Here is a 17,113-nt window from a genome sequence, read left to right on the forward strand (position 1 = left end):
TCGACTATGGGGGAATAGAACGTTTAAGAAGACAAGAAATTGCTTTTAAGCAGCTGCTACACGAGAATCGTTTCGTTGTATCGATCGTTGTGCAATGGATTGAAATATGATTGCCCTTTGGTAATTATTATATATGATTCATCGCTCGTTAATAATACTTTCCTTAAGCAAACTAAATTTTCTTTCGATAATTTCGAGCTGAAATAATTTCGAAGCACATTAGATTAGGCTCAGATGAGTCTCTCAGATGAGATTGATTGAATTGAAATTGTTATTGGAGATGTTTGATCTTTGTTACAATGGATGTTGCAATCGAAGATTGTATATTGAATTGGTCAATAGTATCGAGGGACTCAATACAAAAGTTGTATAAATACATCCTTTTTTGGAAACGAATAGAATGAATATACTGCACAAAAGGATTTAATTAATGCTTATACATCCTTTCTTTAATTATTTCCTTGAAGTCAATTTTTATCTTAACATCGTACAAATAATATGTTGATCTATCCAGCCTATTGAGTTTCTTCGCTTTTATTCATTCGGTTGATTCAATAGAACCCAATTATTCCGAAAAGTGTATAAGAATTAGAATATAATTTATCTCAAGAATTTTCGAAAATATTTTAATATTTGACAGTATACAGACTTCTGTACTAAATGATAATTTTATCCACAGTTCCTTCGAATTAAAAATCTAGACACATACCTTTTTCCTTCAGTCCTTCAATTACAATAATGACAAAAATTGCAATCTACTAAAGTAATCCTATTCTAATAGAGTGAATTAATCTTGGAGGCTTCAAACCAAATAAAAAGTACAAGTAATTGTCGATAGAACCAAACATAGGGCTAGCAGCTGGCACTTGTGCTAACCAAGTTGGACGAGATTTGCTATTTCTCAACTGGAAACAATAGTTTCCACGCAAAGCGATTCTTGATTCGGTCGAGACTCGGACGAATGACAGCCGTAGTTGCCATAACGGTGCACACACCGCGTCGAGACGAAGTCAGACTCCACTTTGAATCGATCGATGCATTCCGCTTATGTACGCTCGAGGAATCAGCGTGCGCACCAACCACGGCAATCGTCGATCCTCTCAACGTCTAAAGAATTATTATGTATTTAATTACAACGAGTCGCACGTAACGGCGATATTTCACCGCGTATCCAGTCAACGCAACGGCGCGATTAAAGTCTATCTAAAAATTTATCGTGCTCTCTGTGCGGCGCGCACGCGTGCGTTTCCATGCGCATTTGTGTCAAGGAATGCCGCACAAAATTGCACCGATGGACGCTTTGCATAATGGAAATCCTGGAAACAATGCGAATTAATGTCTTCCTAACGTTCTGATCCCATAACGCTAGTCTAGGGTCGCATTAATGTGTGAATTAATTGCATTTCTTATGCCACAGTCAAATATGTAATACGTTTGCTTCTATGAGGCAAGATTTTTTTAGTAACGTTTATATCGCTTTTCCATGTTTGAAATATCCTTATAAAATTGCGCATCATATGGGTAGAGACAAATATAGAGTGAAAGTTATAGTAACCAGATTTAAAAAGAAAATTTAAATGAAATGAAATTCAGGAAGTGGATTTTCAAAGACAGATTACACTTCAGATCTTTATAGGAACCCGAGTTTGTCCTATGTTTTGTAGATAATAACGAAATAACTATAAATTCAGTAATTATTAAGTAATAAAGAGGGCAATTGCGTAAAAACAGTGTGCGATGAGAAATGAAATACGCGAGGATCAGTCAAGTATTCACAGTGACAGACTTTGTTATCCGCTGTAATCTGTGCACGTGGTGAAAAGGCACATATAAATTGCAAGTTAAAACTGTAAATAAGAGAAAAGTGAATTTCTTCCAATGCAAGAAACCGCGAAATAAATTACGCAAAATATCGCGGTCGAATCGTTAGGCAGTGCCCGCATGAGCGTAATTTTTGTATACGTATACCTCTTGCATGGGTGGTCCTTTAGCAACTCGAACCATTCTCTGCGATTCTAAGCGTCGATAATGTCAATCGTTCGCGTTGTTTCTGTTTCGATAGCCAAAGTATCTCCATACGTAGTTGCGCAACGAATCGCCAGATGGTTAACTGTTTTATTACTTAGTAAGATCTCTTTTGTTATTTAAAAAAAACAGCATCATGAAATATGAAGGTTAAATGAAAACGGTCAACTGACTATCTGACTGTAATAAAGACTGTAAATATGCTGCTAGTCAAGTGCATTATATACAGTGGCTCCAAAAGGTATTGCCACATATCCTTAATTTTCAATGAGACGTCTTCTTATCAGGTTATTTATTTGATTTTCATAGTATCAAGTTTTTGTAACCATATGAAAGTGCTACTACATGATACGAAATTTAATATACTTGAATCCAACTAATTAGTATGTAAATGCTATAATAAATACAGTAATGTGTTAATACTTTTTATAGCCACTGTTTCATCATTTTCTTAGTTTGTATCTCCTGTGTACATTTTCAAATTGGATTTGAACTCTACCAATATAGTCACGATAGACGTGATTTATTACTAGCACTAATGAAGTTTCAAAATGTCTTATATAATACATACATTGTATACTTAAACTCTCGTTATGATAAGCGTTCAAATACTTCTTGTTCAAATATCTGGTGAGCAATAGTACATCGAAAGGGAGCAAAATTGGCAAGATATCCGCGATCTCGATCATGCATAATGGCTCGCCTCTCTCTAGCTCCCGGTTTACCCTTAATCCTATGTTTTCATTTAACAGCTGCCGGCGATTCCCCTCCGTTTCGTCCTGTGTTCCACCTCTCGATTTCACTTTTGGCGGCCGCGCCACCGATCGGCGCTCTTCGCCCCCTCGTCCCCCTATCGTCGAGTGGCGAGTTGCACAATTGCCTTGTTGTGCGCGGTTCGCGCGTTCGCTTGTGCGCAACTTTGCGGCGATCATGCGCATGCGCGGTTGCACGCCACCGATCGCGTACTCAATAAGTGTATCAGCCACTGGCGTAACGCGGTAACGAAAAAAAGCTCCTTCGATTGTTTGTATCTCGTTACAATGGCAACTAAAGAGCACGTGTATCGATGCGATCGAGTTTCCTTATTGTCGCCCGAAACGTTCGTTTTGTTTGACGGTGTCTTACGTTTAACGGTGATCGGTAGCGACGAAAGGTACTAAATAATCGCCCTGGGAAAACATTAATTATTCTATTCTTGGGCAATCAGTCTCGTTTTAAGTGCAATATTCGTACGTTCAAAGTATGATTAATTACTCGGACTGAATAACCTTAATATCACGATTTTTCACGGTATTACTATGGCGCAAGGGGCCGCGTAAAACACTCGCTATAACAAAATCTCGCCGCGTAGACAGATGGCCAGCAAGTCGAATCGCATCAGCCGCGAGTCTCTGTCCTCGTAAAATTACGCGGGATTACAAAACGCTTGCACTTTCTCGAACAGATGCAGACGCCGTGCACACGTTCATTGTTCGTGCTGACTCTCTGAATCTATATAAGCTTCTATAGGCTCCGCTATGAGAAACCTACTTCACGCTGTAACGCTGCACAAATTTCAGACGACTATTTCCCAGTAACCATTTGGTTAGTGAAATATTTGACCAATTTCCAATTTCACACGCCTATTAATATATTCGCTGTTATAAGTTGCGACAATTTAAATAGTCGCATTTAAAATTGAATTATCACTTCCTAAATAATACTATCGTCGCAAGTTACACCTTTATTCACATACACGATAAGCAACAATATTAAAACATTTATTATTACATTTGCCATCGATACTTTTTATAAGAACATACGCAGTTTCTGCAAGACAGTAGTCGTTATTTTACGCTTGTTTCTGATCTTGGCGATAATAAATACAATGCTCCGGGCAATCGTACAGAAAATCGGGAGAAATTCGAGATTCTGTAAACTTCCAAGCGCCACCGGATTCCAGCGATTAACTATTTCTGTTTTCGTGTTTTCTCTGCTATGTTGCTTTTTTTCTCTTCTTCCTTTTATTTCGAACGATCGTGTAATATTACGCCACTGGCGTCGAGGTGGCGATGCGAAACCACGATGTATCGCGGCGGTGGGGCACGAGGACGCGAAAAAGTACGTGGGGAACACACACGAGCGACGAACGGGGCACGGAGAGGCAAGGTCGTTCTTTGACCCGAAACATGGTCCGCTCGGCGCCAATTTTTTGGGAGGAACCGGTCCCGGACCTCTGGAATTTTTGCCGGCGAACCGCTACCACACGGTTTCGCCGACCGATCGACACCAACACCTGCCTTCTCCGCTAATATATCGCCTGGCTATAAAGTTTCCATCGATTAACGTCAAACGTTGCAACCGCGTCCTCGTCGACGCTCGCCGATCATCGATAAATCCAACGATCTCGCGTGAAAAACTGCCTGATCACTCTCGATCGTGTTTACGCGCCGATTGGCATCCTCGAATGTTGCTTTCAACGATCTTTTAGTATTTATCTCTTCTGTGATAGTGTTTCTTAGGTGAGAACATGATGGTTTTAATCTCTCTTATTTACACCCCCATTCATCAGTATAGGTACGCTTGGTTGGTTGCGGCAAGTGTTTGGTAGTTATGAAATCATGGATGGATTTCATTAAATTTTATGTATTTTGATGGTAGTATAGAGGATATATTTAGTAAATGGGACACGCACAGAAGCTGAACTGGCTGACTTTGTCAAGGTTAATTGTTCGATTTGTAGGAAATTATAAGCTATTCTGGTAAAATTTACAGTAGGACTGCTAAACCTGGCAAAAAATAATAGATTTATTGCCTTTGTGAACTTGTTAAAAATATAGAAATAAATTGTAGTAAATTTACATCCGAAATACAGCTTTTTTGGCAAGATATAATTAACATTTATAAATTAATGAACTTGTATTTTGAATGGCTCAAATAATCCACCGAATGTCTTACCTAGAACATGAATTATTATGTGATTGAAAATGATAATTGTTCTAAGTCTTCACTTTAGTGTGTGCATGTATAATTCTAGATAAATATAAGTACAAATAAGAGATCATTTAGATACCTGTAGAAAATAGATTGACCCAATTCCAGATACTTATGTACTTCAGATTTTCAGAATAATCTACCACAAGGTAAATCGCTAATATCCCAATCGAAAAGAGAAACATCTTACACGAAACCCTAAAAAACAAAATTCCAGTGAAATTACTGAAAAAAGAGAAAAAAGGAACACGAAACCTTACAAAATTGCGTTCTCTTACTCACCGAAACTATCGAAGAATCGCGAAGGCCACCGATTCCAGCCAGAAGATGCCTATCGAGGCGCATCTAACAAAAATCGTAGCGCTCGCTCGGCTTGCTCGTTGCAACCGGGCTTTCCATCATTACTTAATCGCTATGGCTCGCACGAACGATTAACAAAATTACAAAACGCTCGTCGTCGTACCCGCGTGGAACACGTGTGTTGCTCGCCTTTTCAGGGCACAACGGCGAAAGACACCATCTGACACCATTAGACCCTACACGCTTTTATTCGTATCGTTCGGATACGGGAGCTTCTTAAACTTCTCGTGTCCGAACCGGTTACATAAAGACCTCGCGTTTTTCCCACTGAATCGACGTGTCTGAAGTTTTCTTAAACCGGATGCATAGGCGCACGCGCCACTTCTATCTGGGCCTCGTATCTCTTCTCGTCCCTCTATATACCTCTCTCATCTGTTTAGTATCGTGCACGTGCTTTCGTAGAATCACCACAGTTCACCTGTGCACGTAGTGCACCTGTGTAACGCGGAGCCGCGGAGGCTCATCGATCTTCCCTGTCCTCTTCGTTTTATACTCGCTTTTACTCCCCTGCCCTTGCCAGCTATACTTCTTTGTGTGACCGTACGTCTTCGTCGAAACTATGTCGAACGGCTGAAAGAAACGTGGATACGTTCGAATAAAGCAGGATTCGTGGACAGGGAGATCACGTTAGTTGGAGGATGAAGTTAACGATTAGAAATTTCGTAAAGTCATGAGAAACGCGTTTGCAATTATCCTATTAGTATGTTGCTATAATTAATATTTATTGTCCAAGTGTTCGTATTATTGTACAACTGAGTTCCTTGTGCCTGTGTTTCTGTTTTAGAAGAAGGACTAACTTGGGGCCATAGATTTTTCGTTTCTTCCTCCAACAAACGCTCGAAAGAACTACGACTATAATTATCTTGCTAATCAAAGTGTTGATGCTCTATAATCAGAATTTTGTTTTCTTATGGGAAAAGGAATCCCAGTTGACAATATTTTCTCATGATGGCCCAAAGATTAGAAGCTATTAATTGGTATAGATGTTTTGTTTGGTACTATTCGAATTAGAAAACATATAAAATTGGTAGGTAAATAAGTAGATAATACATGATCGTCCGTATTTGGATTAGATTGGAACACGGTTTTTTCATTTATAGATGAGATAAATTTGTCTATATTTCCAATTCATTATACCGTATGTAGTTTTTATCTTAGAAATGTTTTCTTGTTAAGTACAACAACATTGTTTTAACGATTTGTTCTTTAATTAGAGTCCGGAATGCTATATGCAATCGCTTTTGCAACCCGCGAGTTTTATGGTTCCAGTGATTTTGTAAAGCAGTTGCTGCTGATGTCATCGCCTACGAAACGGTTGCTCGATTCGATCCGACAATTAAGCGAATAATAATTACAACGAAATTTGAACGTAAGTACCATATAAACGTCCAATAATACGCGAGGTACCTCCAGACATTTGTGTCATGAATTTTAAATGAATTGTTGGACGTGAATCCTTCTTTTTTCTTCTTCTTCTTCTTCTTCTTCTTCTTCTTCTTTTTAGAACATAAATTCGAGTGTTTGAACAACAGGTCGAAAGATAACGGGCTTCGATCGATCTCCGAAACGTTACTTTATCATTTCACCGTCACCTCCGACGGCCATCCTTAAAAATTTAACTACTCGAAATTAAGTATTCCGCTGTCAGCTTGTAAATCAGTGGCCGATCTTTTATGAGACACTGGTATCAAATTCTTGAGAGACACGACAATCCATTATGAACGATCCTTTACGTGATATCACGCTGAAAATGTGAAATGAATTATGGTTGGCGTGCACGAACCTCGCGAGAAAATAGCTTTCAGAAGAGCTATGAATATTCGCGTAAGTATGCCTCTGTTTCGCGGTTTTTAAATTCATGTCATTCTTCGTGATATATACGAGGTCAGTGAATTTAACAAAGTTTCAAAAGGGTGTGACTTGACAAATTGTTATTAGGTAATAGTTTAATGGTATAGTAAAATATCGAATATCGAGAAGCTAGTAGTACTTATCGATATATAAATATGTGCCGAATAGATTTATTAGGCTGCTCATTTCTTCGAAACGACATCTCGTATAATTTATACTCTTGTGTGATTTCAATAAGAAATCAGTTTTATGTACTACGATTTTTTTCCATATACGTTTCACTGAAAAATTGCCTTTATCTCAATTTTTACTATATACTTAATTTATCTTCGCTAGGCCTGACACCTGGATCAATTTATCTCCTAATTTCACTCGTTTTTACGACACAATTAACGAAATCGAAAGTTGCACACATACAAAGCTAGATAGGCTTGTAAATTTTTCGTGAGTCACTGAATTCAGTAGTTTCGTTCACGAAATATCGTTCTTGATCGTGAAATTACAAAATTCTAATAACAATTTGCTTGTGCTACAATTTCTGGAGTTCTCTTACACAATTTTTAATGACGGAATATTATCAACGAAATTTTGCAAGGCACAAGTAATATCATCAATACTAACAAATCCTCTATAAGAGCATCAACTTTGCTAATAAACTAAATGCAATGCTACAAACGATCTTTGATTTCTGAGAAATATTAGAAATTACAAATCACTACAATTATCCTATTCGACGTGAGGTCGTAAATACATAGAAGAGAAATACGCGATTTACTTTACGATCTACAATTCACCGCTACCATTACTTGGTAAATTATTCCGCAAGAAGATCGTAGCGCCATAAAATACAACAATACAGCACTACTACTTTATCAGAATCACGAGCAACGAAATGTAAAGCGTATTGCACGTAGAGTGCAACATTGTACGCGCGATGCGCCATAGGATTTCGTTATCGAGCGTGAGAGTGCAGAAACGATCATCCCGATAAATGTAAATGCACTTCATCGTTCGAGAACAGTCTGCTGACCTTGAATGGAATGGGATCTAACGATCGTATTGATAAAGAGAATCGTCGCCCGAGATAATATCGGCTCTTATTGTTCTCTCTTGCTTTTCATCTCTTTGACTTCTTCCGTGAAAGAAACTCCCTTTCTTCGATCGTCTATACGCATGATCGGACATCGTATAGCACAAAGAGCTTCAAGTATCAGCATGTGTACGTCAGGATTAATAATCAGGCTCGTCTATATATAAAGATCGTTCGATATCAATCGAAAGACCGCCGTAAGTAGTTTGTATCGGTATAATGATCCAATTAACGTCGAAACCGGTGGATGGTCGTTTTTGTCGTCGGCCGCGATTTGTTCGCCCGCGACAAGCTATTTATTGTGATTTATTCGCGTGAAGTAATCGGACGTTGAAAGGAAGGAAATCGCGTCCTTGCGGATCAAAGGTTGCTCGAGCGGACGAACAATCGCCGCCGTGAAAAAGGTTGGGAAAAAATTGGAAACTTTCTGACCGATGCCTTTCGTTTCGCATTCGACGCAGTGTCGACCCTTGGATCGATTCTTTTCGGTTGGTTTGAATGTAATTAGATTTATATTTACTGGACACGTGGTACATTCTTTAGTCGTAAATTGCCTTTTTTCTGTTAGAAAGCAGCGTTGTAAATTTATTATCAGTAGAGTGTGGACCTTTATGTAAATTCATATTTTTATGAAAACCATTAAACATTAGTAATTAAAATAAGATTTAAAAGATGTTAATATACAGACTCTGTATATGTATAACTTCTAAATCATATGATACTCATAGTCGACTATAAGAAATAAATGAGCCTAATTTAATTCATACGTGTGGTACCATTAAACACGAACAGTTTCTTGTGACGAATGCTTAAACGATTCCTAGAAAGAAAGAGTACTGTTAAGTGTTAAGTTTAATCGTTTCTATCTGTTAGAAAACTAATATTATGGTTTCGTGTTGAAGTACATCATCGTTTGCAAATATTATATATGTTAATAAGATAGATACGAGTTAGTAACTCTTGCTTTTTATTAGTACGTCTCGACCTCATTCGTTAAACAGCAAAAACGATTCTCTATGAGAGAAATCGTTTACTCGATCGTGATTGAAAAGTAAATTTATAAATATAAACGAGTATGCATAATATAATAAGAACGCTAGATCATTGATGTTCAATTGTATCAGCCTTTAAGGCGCTCGCGTTACTATGTCAATGCCTTTTTAACGCTGTATCTAAACGCAGTACTACTCATTGACCGTGTACCCGCGGCATGAATATTAAACCTGCACCATCAGCCTTGGTTCGACCTAATCGATCCAAGTCTAACGTCGAACGCCTCCTCGAAATAATGACCAGAAGCTTCTGACGTTGAATGGAACTTCCAGTCGTACGTGACTCGGCGAATTATTATTGGATTGCTGTTATTAAACTCAAAAGGAAAGAAAACATTTCAAAAAGTGTTATATGGCTTTACATCGGATTTTACATAAAGTACTTGGATTACAAATGTATTATTTCCCAATATACATGAGATTTCAAGTGACAATTCTAAGAAACTTAAATTTTGAAATTACGCGTTTTAAGAAGACGATATGTGAAAAAGCTACGATGCTTTATTTTCTGTATTAAATGTCTGAACACTGTATATATTTTCTTTCATTTTTCTTAGGTCAAATACGATTTTAGAGACAAATCTATATACTTTATCGACTCGATCTATATCGTCTTTTTATCCAATTATCAATTTAAGTATCACAAATGAACTACTAATGGTACAAGTCACATCCATTTTTCGTGCAGAGAAATATTATAAATTGTCGAACAAGTTTCATTGGCGAATGACGATCATTTGCCAGATATCGACAGGAAAATATGATCTCTGATCCGTAAAGGGTTCGATGTCACGACGTGATTTTTGACACGTTATTCGGCGCAATGAGCAACGAGAAAACTATTCGATTGCGCAACAATTCGTAAGCGGGTAGCAACGTCAATTCTTGATTACCAAGGATTTTGGCGAAGACACCAAATAAATCGGTTCCACGCGCTGCAACCTTCGATCCACTGGGCCACTGAACAAATCTACGATGAAAGTTTCGTTGATCCGTTGCGTGACTTTGTCTAATGTTACGAAGCTCTCCGAGAAACTAGCCTTCGGCCCTGTAACGATGACGAGTTATGTGACGCATCATGGGTCAGCCAGCTACGTGTTATAAATAAGGTCACCGATGAAACCGAATTTCCAGATAAATGATTTTCTCCTGGAAGGTTTTTTGGACGAAAAATTTTAAACTTTGTATCAGTGGAATAGCTCGATTGTAAGATAAACACTTACGGTTGGTTTGTACATCTGTCTGATAAATCGGTTTTGATAAACATACAATGAAGCGACAAATAATTTTTGTGTGTGGACAAAAAATTAATTCGCTTCGACTTGAAACCTGGCAGCTAAAAATGACTATGATTAGATTACTTGATATCAATAATAGAAACAAAGGGTAAAAATTGTAGCAAGTCAACTTCGTAATGAGATTAGTTTAGGAGAGATTATTGATGTTTGTAGGAATTTAACTGTTCGAGTAGAAAGCGCGTTGTATTGCCCAAGGAGCAAAGTTATCTGCGTAGACAGTCAACAGACCAGAGAAAGTTGCTTATTCAATGAAATGTTCGCCAATGGATACCTTATACATGTTGTAACGCGTGTTCGATCTGTCACGGCGAAAACCGCAAGCCTGATTACTATATGGACACAGGAAACAAATTCCTCTTGAAACTCACGCAGCATGCAGTATCGTTAAACACGTTTCATTGTACTCTTTCTCTCTCACGACGTTCAAAAGAAGGAAACGCGAATACTTGTTAATTTTCCTCTGTGGAATTCTTTTGGTACGGTGGTCATTTACAAGAATTCGAAAGTAAATTCACACCTTGTATAATAAGTTGAGAACGAAATATGCAGTAGAAATGCATTATTGGAACGAAATTTCAATTAGTACTCAATTACCCTTGCAATTCTATGTTGAACTGAATTCGATTTTGTCCAACATTAATAAAACACATTCTGTTATTTTCTACGTTAATTTGGTAGAAATATGTCTACGGTTACGAAAATATAAAAGTACATTCACATTATAAATAGCTTCTGAAAGTGACATGTGGATTATAACGTATGAATTAAAAATTATAGATAAAGAGAAAATTAGTGAATTATTATTCAAGCTGTTTGTTCGACGATACATTCAGATAAATACGATTCTGCTATATCGTAATTTTAATCGAATATTTCTTTTTTATATGGTACAAAACTCATCTGTAGAATGTAATTGACAGCTTCGAAAGAGGATCGATCCGACTGATTTGTATTTTCAATTTAATATCATAGAGTAGGTGAATCGTGTGCAAAGGGAAACAAAGCGCAGCCGCCTAACGTTCTCATATCGTGTCATTTAGTTAGCGTAATCCATCCTTTTGTTCTTTCAAATTCAAGGCTACGTTACAGAACCACGGCAAACTCTGACACACCGTTGCCCCTTAATTGTTTTCGCCACAGAAGGAATTCATTGTTCCAGCGATACGTCCGTTCGTCCTCGTGAACATCGTTTCCCGTGCTGATTGACGAATCAGATTAAATCCGTCCGGGTTTCGCTGCTTATTTCCATCCAGTTTTTACGCCGCAATGCTGCAATCTCTCTTGCGGGTTTCAATTCAATTTCAATTTGTTGTTTCCAGAGGTTTGATTATTTAAATTCAGAATAACATATAGAAATTGAAATTGCGGAAATCGAATTTCGAAGGCTTGATTTCAGATATTTAAATTCAGAAGTAACCGGAGGACTGAAATTTCAAATATTTGCATCGAAAACATCAAGTTTACAAATTGAAATAAAAAAATTCAAGTCCAAGAACATTAATTCAAATAATTAAATCTACACGTTAAAATTCACAGATATGAATTGAAGCTTTCGGATTCAAGAATATAGCTTCCAAGTTCTAAATTACAAATTTGTTACACCAACGTTCGTTTTCCGAACAATCTTTCTCTAACATTGGCAGCTAATCAAGCGTTTAACAAATTTTCCCAATCACCTAAAATCAAGGGCACTTGGAATGCTTGCAACTTCAATTAATTTCCACTGCCGAAGAAATTACATTTTTCCTCTATTCATTAGAAAAACCTACATCGAATCGCAGATCAAGCGTGCTTTTCCTCGACTGCCAACGTGCACGCTATCTGATCCGATCGCGCGCATTCCCCGATACCCTAACGCTTCAATTACCCTCGCCATGAACTCCCATTAAACGTTCCGAGGCACCGTTGAACCGTTCACTGACATCTGCGTTGTGCAACATCAGAACAATCTCTATATTAAACCCGTGGCCGTGTAACATGCAACCTGGCGGTATCCGCGGATGATACAAGTTCAGAAAAACGCGAAGAACAAACGATCGTGCCGCGAGAGCGGCGGGGATAATGGGCACGAGGGAGCGTCGATTGAAAATTGCAGGATCTCCTCCCACCTCGGTTGCAAATTATCGGCGACGTTCCATCGTAAACGATAACCGTACATAATGACGCGTGCGTACACGGGTACGAACACGCGGCCACAGGTGGAGAAGAAGACGGTGATTTCGCAAGTGTACATACAAAGTGAAGATGACTTCGATGCGAACGACGACTGGAAATCACGGAAACGATGCCTCTAATGACGCAGTGTGAGACGATTAAATGAGCGGAGAGCAGTGTGATTATACAGGCCGTCTCACCAATCTTGTCCACTTGAAATCTCTTCGTTGCTTCAAATATGAAATAAAAATGTTACTTATATACGTCGTAGAGTTGAAAAGAAGTAGTCGACATGGCCAAGGGGTTGGCAATTATAGTGGTATAAATCAACCTACCGATGGTTTACGTGAAACAGCGTTCTACGTTTGTTATAAAAATTAATTATATAAGTTATTACTTAACTTATTATGAAAGCAGGCGTGTTATTTTTGCAAGTGGAAATACGTGATTAAATTCGAATTCCCAGTCTTGACCTGCATCACTGTGATTCTCAGTTATTATGATAAAATTGATCTTTAGATTTCCTCTGTAGCTCCACGCACGTAGCAAATCATTGCCACCATACTAGGATGTCTTTGCAACCTTGAAACTTTCATACTTACGATTAGACTATAGATTTTTATGCTGTTTTATATTCTTACGAACATACCTAGCGAAATAGAATCTACATAAAAATTTGTTTCATCTATTAAACGTTATATTAAGCAATTTCCTTTGGATATTTTATATAATTTTGCATTCTTAAATTTCCCAAAAATGCATAAACATTCACTTATAATAGTATACGATACTTTCATTTGTCGTTTCTAACAGCGAAGATATTTCAAATAAACAGAGTTGCTGGAACGTCCTGTATAGCATCGAGAGGAAATCGGTATTATACTCTGGAGTCTAGATAATTGGAATGGGTTAATGAGTCTGAGAGGATGTTGCGTTAGCAGAGTTATTATAATAAGGAATCTGGTTAAATAGGCGGTAATCTCTTGAGCAGTTGTTACAGTTAGCGCGAATTGAATTGATTAAGTTTTTCTGACGCTTTCATGTGCTGTTTCTCTCTGTTGATCACTTGATGGGTCTAAAGATTTGTAGCGTCTAGGTGAGCTCTTTTCAGATACGTTCTTGTGTAATGATTGCTTCAAATTGTGTATGGAGAAGAGATACATAATTGTTAAGCTGGCATGAATAAATTTTGTGTAATGGATATAAAGATTAGTAATGATAATGTGAATTTTTTTCAAATGAATTCTTGTGTAACGGTTGTTTAATTAGATTATTTAAAATAAGACTTGGTTAAATTGTATATAATGTAGCATCTTCTTTTGCAACAGTTGCTGGAATGTCTACGGGCAGATTATGAAAACGAAATGATCATAAGCTTATTGATATAAATATATTTCGAAGGAATAGAATTTTAGAGGCTGTTTAGAGCTACATCAACGAGGTGTGAGACGTGAATTTGCTCACGTACATCCCTTAGTCTTCCAAGGTTGCTTTACTTTCGATTCGTCAGTCTTCTAAAGGACAAGTTTTAAATTCACGATCCGTGATTCTTTTGAAACGCTTCCATTTTTGCCACAGTTTACGTATCTCCTTTATAAGAAACGGATGTAGCATTCCTTCTGCTCCTTTTCTTCGAGTAATAGACTGATTAAGTTAATCTTATCTTCGTGAGTGGACGTTTAGGACGGAAGCTGTACGTTCGCTTGTTAATTTCTCCATAAAGCGATCTGCTCTATGGCAACAAGTCTTTTCTTCCAAATCGTAAAACCCGTTCAGTTGCCATCTGCGATAAGGTTGTGGTTGTTATTAAATGCAGAATAATATCAACTTCCTAAATGAATTGCGAATTCAGAAAAAGCTACTAAAATCACTCTTACGTAATTCTCAAGATTCAAGTTTAAAAACTATATTTTGAAAAAGTTTTTTAACATAAAAATTCCTCAGATTTAAGAATTTTTACAGATTTAAGAATATTTATCGTTACACTACGATTGAAGATACCAAAAATACTATAAATCATTCTAAAGTCCCAATCAGAATACCATTCTGTTTAGGAATACCTAATGATATATAGTAACTGATAAATTATTGTAGTCGTAGTTTACAGAAAGGTTTGAGTACAAAACGAATTTCATTTTTCAATATAAGAAGCTCTTAGAAATATAAGGCCTTTTTATAAACAAATATGTCATATGTATTTTGCAAATCAATAGTATTAGTAAATTGACAAGTTAAAATTCATAATTAAAATTTCATAATTTTTCATTAAATAGAACAATCGGATAATTGTTTCTAAACTGTCATTTGTTTTATTATCAGACTTGTTAATATTACCCAAAGATATTTATTAATATTGAATTTGCAAAATTTCGCGAATTGGTTCAATCGTGCGAAAAACTTTTTATCTTTCACAGTTGTATATTTCTTTGAAACATTGAAAAAACGTTTTGAAATTCCTGAGAGATATAATAAATATGACAGGTATGACACATAATTCCTATAAAATATAATAAATAGACACACAATGACACATATGACATTCTTACATATTTCGAAAGTATCCTCAAATTAAAAAAATGTACACACGTGCCAATATTCCTCCGAAAATGTGAAGTCTCTTATCAGCTGCATAAAAGCTGACGAGCGAATCGTGATGAAGAGAACAGTTGCAAAATACGAATCCCCCTCCCCTCCCCCCTATCTTTCTCTCTTTCGTCTGTCCACCTCGATCCAAATTTTCGTGTCACAGTCTGGTTAGCGCCGGCTGAGAGATCGAGGATAATCTCCGGCGACACGAGCCTCTTCCCTCGGTTATGCTCTCTGTCGTTCCATCGTAATGATATTCCACTTTGTTAACGCGCAAACTCGGTAGCCATGATCCGTTTCCACGCACCGGTGCTCTCAGCTACGCTCAGCGTCGTCGGCGTCGTCACGCTGGAAATCCAAGAACACGTCTAACGCGAGGATGACGCCGATGATGATAATGATGATTCCACGACGCGTAATCCACGTGTCGTTCGTGATCTTTCTCTTGATTTCCTTTTTTCTCTCGAATACTTGTAATTGCGACACGGGATACGCACGATGGATCATCTAGGATTTTGGAACTTCGTGGATTTAATTGTTCCTGATGCTGGTCACCCGAGGACGTCCCACATCGATGGATCGTTGCCTCCAGAGAAGTGATTCTCACGAGTCTGATTATGGAGATGATTAAATAGGGAGGAATGTCGATAGAATGAAGTTTTACCGATGAACTGCTGCTGATTGTGTTATTTCTTGATATTTATTTTTAGAGTTTGGAGGTTTTGCGGCGAATGGGAATTATAATTGAGAACTTGAGTCGTCAAAGTAGTCTTAGTGTATAATACTTGTAAGATAAATGATAACTTGTATCTTGGAAAACCTTTTTTGTTGGTTCTTTCATTATTTGTTTCTCTCTCTCTTTCTCTTTTCTCTTGTAGCAAAGGTTTTGGAAGAAAGTTTAGTATTTTTATAAGAAACGATATTAAGGTGTAATAGCTTGAAAATCTTAGGAATCTTATTTTTTACTATTTCGTTACGGGTTACTTCTGTGTTAGAAGTTCTATTATGTAACACTTGCTCGAATGCGGCGGCTTGATCCTTAAGAATGTTCCTTTCTTATGTCTGTTTTTGAACGGGGCAAAGCATTCCTTATGGACGGATTAATTCAGCTCATTACTCTGGATGTAAAAGTACGAGCCGTGCGATTTCATATTCAGATTTCATTCATAGCAGTTTCCTTTCGTAATGATACTTCTCGTGAGCGACTTCCACTAACCCCATTTTCCATCGACTCTATTAAGCGGTCTTAAGACAATATGAAAGTAATCAGGCTGCTGATCAACCAAGAATCCGTTTTCATTACAGCCGATTAATTCCAGTTCCTTGCTGTACGTAAACCGATACGTAAACCTTCGTTCAAAGGTAAAAGATACGAATTTGAAGCACACGGTAATAAAACAAATCATAAAGATTTAAACTTTACGTTAAAATATATTGTAGAACTGTTTTTTTTTCTCTCTCTTTTCGTTCAGATAACTCCCGATTTTTTTTTAACGTCGACAGTTTGTGTGCCAAATCAGCATATTATTATGTAGTAAATTATTATACGCAAACACCGTAATCGATATTATGGCGAGTCAGGCAAAAAGAAGCGTGATTAAAAAGTAATTCGCGAAATGCGTAAATTTTATTATCGTACTATGGGATCTTTCTCCCTTCTTTTCTCCCCTTATACGGTATATTTCGTTCGTTGGATTCTAAATTGCCCAAGGTCCGTCACGAAG

General features: G+C 37.4%; 1 protein-coding gene and 1 long non-coding RNA gene across 2 annotated transcripts in view; one reads left to right on the plus strand and one right to left on the minus strand.

Annotated features, from left to right (window-relative positions):
* nudC (nuclear distribution C, dynein complex regulator) overlaps window positions 1-17,113 on the plus strand; it is a 102,776-nt gene that overhangs the window by 83,018 nt on the left and 2,645 nt on the right. The gene's annotated exons all lie outside the window — the stretch shown is intronic.
* LOC138178971 (uncharacterized) lies at window positions 3,710-5,800 on the minus strand. Its single transcript, XR_011172884.1, has 3 exons — window positions 5,281-5,800; window positions 5,078-5,196; window positions 3,710-4,962 (listed from the first exon to the last, which is right to left on the minus strand). It is a non-coding gene; the product is annotated as an uncharacterized LOC138178971 (long non-coding RNA).

Source organism: Bombus flavifrons, chromosome 4 (genome assembly GCF_040668555.2).
Source record: "Bombus flavifrons isolate JBK064 chromosome 4, iyBomFlav1_principal, whole genome shotgun sequence".
NCBI classification, from domain to species: domain Eukaryota; kingdom Metazoa; phylum Arthropoda; class Insecta; order Hymenoptera; family Apidae; genus Bombus; species Bombus flavifrons.